The sequence below is a fragment of the Oratosquilla oratoria genome, chromosome 13 (genome assembly GCF_046742065.1).
Source record: "Oratosquilla oratoria isolate Oo_2021 chromosome 13, ASM4674206v1, whole genome shotgun sequence".
In the NCBI taxonomy this organism is placed as follows: Eukaryota; Metazoa; Arthropoda; class Malacostraca; order Stomatopoda; family Squillidae; genus Oratosquilla; species Oratosquilla oratoria.
Genome location: NC_134789.1, coordinates 18216538 through 18222383, shown reverse-complemented (window position 1 = coordinate 18222383; position 5846 = coordinate 18216538).

Below are 5846 nucleotides of genomic sequence, written 5' to 3'. Positions count from 1 at the left end.
ATGCACTAATTGTTGAGATCTTATACTTTTGTGGCGCATTCACTCCCTGTCCGTTAAGGGCAATGTCCGGAGGTTATATGCTTTGGTGTAAACTGAAAAGTATGAAAAAGATCCTTCCCCTGTTTCACCCGAGGGTACATCAAGGAAGAGGAGAGAGATCCATTTTTTCACTGTTTTCTGATGGTAAAGTTTTAAGACGGAGGCTTCTATTAGTCTCTGTTGTGAGTGCTACGAATTTGCTCCGTTTATTTTCCGCTTTTTACGAAAATATCTGTCTATGTATCGACAGTATATTTGCGGGTTTCTGTACTTTACCGAAGGGACCTCCTTCCTGTCGATACTACCCATGAAGAAGTTAGCAAAAAGGACTCCCAAAGGAGATCCCATTGCAACTCCATCTATTTGGCAGTATTTGGTACCTCTCGGGCAGGTGAATGGGGCTTCTTTAGTGCAAATTTCTAATAGTTTCTTCATCACTTCTTCTGGGATGTCGCACACACCAGCCCAGCCCTTAGATTCGCACCTGCCACTGAGGAAGCACCAAGAGGTGTGAAAACGCGTTTTGGCTTTTTTTTTCATAGATTATGTATGTTATTCCACAACATGACATACGGAGATTTATTAAGGTTACTGCCTACAGAAGGCAAGATTACTCTAAGAACGAGAGAAAAATACGACAAGAAGCTCTGTCATAACAAGCTTGCCATTCATTTTAATGATATAAATATATATATATATATATATATATATATATATATATATATATATATTATATAAAGTCCCAATTTCTACCACAGTGTAGTACTCCGCATTATATTTCAAGGTTTTCAATTATATCTAGTTCTTTGGTTAGAGCATTCTATGATAGTTCCACTTCTTTCAAATAACCTCATTGTCATCAACGTTTACCATAACATTGAATTAACTTAAAACTTCGGTTGAGACACACTAATGTAGCGTTGTACGAATTCTCTTCAAAACGAATAGATAATTAATAGAATACATATTCTAGCTAGTGCCAGACAGTTTTAGTCATCTGAAGGGTCGATCCGCAGCCTGAAAGGAGTCATCTCGATCGAGACCCTCTTCAACTGAATAAAATCTAATGTCTTTAATTAGAAGAAAATATATGAATTGATGCTGTTGTTGTCTACAGAATAATCAATGTGACAGAATTTTCTTTTTCTTTTTTCTTTTTTACTCTTCATCTGACTTCCTATGAGATGTCGTTTATCAAATACATTCGTTTCCTTAAAAAAAAAAAAAAAAAAAAAAAATATATATATATATATATATATATGTATACATATATATATATATATATATATGTATATATATATATACATATATATATTCCGTCTCGTCCCCTCTGTATATTATAATTGTATATTTAGTTTATTAATTTTATCAATATTATTTTAGTTTACTTTCTTTATTTTTTTTATTCTATTATCTTACGGTTGGGAAAATGTGGCAGAATACAGAGATTCTGCTGTCTTTTTTTGTCTTTTTTTTTAAGAACATGAACGTTCTGCAGGAAAATATTTAGTGAAGATTAGGGATGAGACAAAAATTTAAAAAAAAAGTCACACAAAAACAGCGGAAGAGAAGTTAAGACTTTAAAGAGAGACAAAAGGGAAAAAAGAGGCAAGAAAACGGCAGAATTCGGAAGTACTGTTACGATTTACCAACCACATAAAAAAAAAAAAAATAAAAAAATAAAGTAGCATTGAGGGAAAACAGGAGGTCTTTTCTGATAAAAAAAAAATGCCCGCCACGTTAAAGAAAAAGGAGAAAAGAAAAAGAAAATAAGAAATAAACTACTGTTGAGGGAAAACAGGAGGACTTTTCTTTTAGAAAAGACATACCCACCACAATAAAGAAAAAAATAAACAAATAAAAATAAAATAAAAAATAAACTAATGTTGAAGGAAAACAGGAAGACTTTTCTTTAAGAAAAAACATATATCTTGAAAGATATACTTCAAAGTGAAGAACCTGGGTTCAGTGGCAGCTCGCAGAAAATGTTCGAAGAAAGATGGGGACTTTGATATTCTGCGGTTAAAAAACGTGTAATACAAAATGGATGACAAAATGGCGGACGCGAGATGGACGAGGGGATGCAATAGGCTTCAGTAACGATTTTCCTTCGAGCTAACATCATATTTCTTCGTGAAGTGATGAGAAAATATTAGAAAATGTGAAATAAGAGATAAAGTAGAGGATATGGGTAACGTGGTGAAATCTAAACCATAAAAGATTATAAATAGATAAATAAATGAATAAATCAATTAGAAAATAGATTAAAATGAACGATATTTATATTTTACAAAAGTGGTGGCTTTAAACATCAGCACAATGGACCTAAAACCCGGAATAAAAATAAATGAATAAATAAATAAATAAACACATAAATGAATATATAAATATGAAACAAATGAATAATATTCTTAACAAATAAGATATCCACACGTCTACCAGCATCCACACAGATTTACATATCTCATAAAAAGAGAGAGAGAGAACACAGCTATAATCACTACGGTATTTTCTTGAAGAAATTTGCATTTCGATTCATTAAGGAAGAAAAAACATTTGCTTGTTTGTTTATTTGCTTAAGAGTATTACTGTTATGGAGAAGATTTGTCTTTAAGAAACCAAAGAATCTGAAGCCTTATTTGACTCGAAAAAAAAAAAAAAAAATCCACAACCGATGAACCATACACGCTAAAGTGCGTATGGAATCCGCCACTCAAATTAAATAATCATAATAAATACAAATAGTTTGCAGCGAACAATCGACAGGAACGTGAAGAATATGATACGCACATGTATACTTACATGTAATGTGTACACACAATTACAACTCCAATGGAACATGTGTACCTATAGGGATAAACATACACATACAAACTCACACGTACACAACTCTACATACACACACACGCGCGTGCGCGCATACACAAATCCATACAAACAGAATACAGGTACATATATTGTTCATACGTACACACGCACGCACAGTTTATACACACAATTACGTAAATTCAGACACACACAAATACTCGTACATACACACAAACAGAAACACAATGGTATACGTATTGTACATATGCATACACACATGTGCGCGCACAGACACACACACACACACACACACACACACACACACACACACACACACACACACACACACACACACACACACACACACACACACACACACACACACACACACAAACACACACACAAACACACACACATATACACACACACACAAACACACACACACACACACACACACACACACACACACACACACACACACACACACACACACACACACACACACACACACACACACACACACACACACACGGACCCTGAAACCTACAGAATCCCCCAAAAGACGTTCTTCGCAGTTGTTTTTTCTTTTCGGGAACGAGGGCGACGTGTGGCTCCGGGATGCGTCCGCGAGCCAGATGAGGAGACCAATTGCTAACGGCCTAAACACGGGACATCAAACGTGCTCCGGCAGACACTAACGCGTCCAAGAGGAACGAGAACGAAGGATGAGGAGGAGGAGGAGGATGGAGGAGGAGGAGGAGGAGAAGGGGAGGAGGGGAGGAGGAGGGTGAGGAGAAGGAGGGGAAGAGGATGAGGACGAGGGGAGGAGGAGGAAGAGGAAGAGGAAGAGGGGAGGAGGAGGAGAGGAGGAGGAGGAGGAGAGGAGGAGGAGGAAGAGGAAGAGGAAGAGGGGAAGAGGAGGAGGGAAGGAGAAACAGGAGGAAGAGGAAGAGGAGGAGGAAGAGGAGGAGGAGGAGGAGGGGGAAGGAGGAAGGGAGGAGGATGGGGAGGAGGGGAGGAAGAGGAGAAGGAAATGGAAAAGGAGGATGGGGAGGAGGAGGAGGAGGAAGAGGAGGAGGAGGAAGAGAAGGGGGAGGAAAAGGAGGAGGAGGAGGAAGAGGAGGAGGAGAAGGAGGAGGAGGGGGGAGGAAAAAGCGACGAGACCTTCCCGGGCTCCTTCAGATCAAAGAAAATTAAAAAAAAAACAATCGAGGCACGGGGACGCCACAGGAGAATGGAGGGGGAACGGGAGGGGGAGGGAGAGGAGGGAGGGGGAGGGAGAGGAGGGAGGGGGAGGGAGAGGAGGGAGGAGAGTGGAGGGAGAAGGGTAAGGGGGGAGAGGAGGGAGGGGGAGGAAGAGGAGGGAGGGGGAGTAAGAAGAGGGAGGGGGAGGGAGAGGAGGTAGGAGAATGGAAGGGGAAGGGTAGAGGGGAGAGGAGGGAGGGGGAGGGAGATCAAGGAGGTAGTGTGGGAATAAGGAGAGAAGGGGGAGGGGGAGGGAAGGGGAAATGAGGTAGGGAGAAATGAGAGGGAGGGAGGAAAGGGAAGGTTGGAGGGAGGGAGGGAGGGAAGGAGGGAGGGAAGGAGGGAGGGAAGGAGGGAGGGAAGGAGGGAGGGAAGGAGGGAGGGAGGGAGGGAAGGAAGGAGGGAGGGAAGGAGGGAGGGAAGGAAGGAGGGAGGGAGGGAAGGATGGGGAGAGAGGAGGGAGGGGGAGGTAGTGTGAGAGTAAGGAGAGAAGGGGAGGGGGAGGGAAGGAGGAAAGGGGAGGTTGGAGGGAGGGAGGGAAGGGAGTGAAGGAAGGAGGGAGGGAAGGAAGGAGGGAGGGAGGGAGGGAAGGAGGGAGGGAGGGAGGGAAGGAGGAAGAGATGGAGGGAATGAGGTTGGAGAAAATGCGAGGAAGGGAAAGTTGAAGGGGAGAGAAAGAAAGAGGAGGGCTGGAAGGGAGGGAAGGGAGGGAGGTGGTTGGAAATTTTGGAGATTGTGAGGGAGGGAGGGAGGGAGGGAGGATGGGAGGAAGGGAGGAATGGAGGAAGGGAGAGGGGGAGGAATGGAGGGAGGGGGAGGGAGGGAGGGAGGGAGGGAAGAAGGGAGGAAGGGAGGACAGAGCATAAAAGGAGGGAGGAAAGATGGAGGGAGAGAGTGTGAATGAGTGAGTGAGTGAGGGAGGGAGAGGATGAAAGAGTGAGCAAGGAAAGGAGATGGAGAGAAAGGAAATTACTGAGTTAAAAGAGGGAGTGACGGAGTGAATAAGGAGGAAGAGAGAGATAGAGAGGGGAGGAGGGAGAGAGGAGGGAAGATAAAGGTAAAGGAGGGAGAGAGAGAGAGAGAGGGAGAGAGAGAGAGAGAAAGAGAGAGAGAGAGAGAGAGAGAGAGAGAGAGAGAGAGAGAGAGAGAGAGAGAGAGAGAGAGAGAGAGAGAGAGAGAGAGAGAGAGAGAGAGAGAGAGAGAGAGAGAGAGAGAGAGAGAGAGTTGGAAAGAGCAGCAGAGGGAACAATAAAATAAACAAAGACAGAGAATCTATATACATTAATACTCTGTGTTTACATAGCTTTGCCTCAGGTGAAGACCTTACGCCTGGAGGCACTTAGCTGTGATCACCAATGCCGTCACTTACATTTTCCTTGTAGGCTCGGATAGCCTGGACAAGAGGAAATCACTGGAAAGTGTTGGACTCGAAGGCATGTTCGCTTCGTGAGAAAGACGATTTGAACCAACACACCGATTGGTAGGATTCCGAAAAATGATCTTATATATATATATATATATATATATATATATATATATATATATATATATATGTATATATATATATATATATATATAAATATATATATATATATATATATTTCCATTTACTACTTCGTTATCATTATTATCTTTTATGAATGCAGACCAAAGGTTTTGTGTTCCAGATAAAAGTCCAGGTCCTTTCCCGATAAGATCCCTCGGGGCTCAGTTCCTTGATTATGGAACTGATAAACTTTCAGCACTGGCCGAAA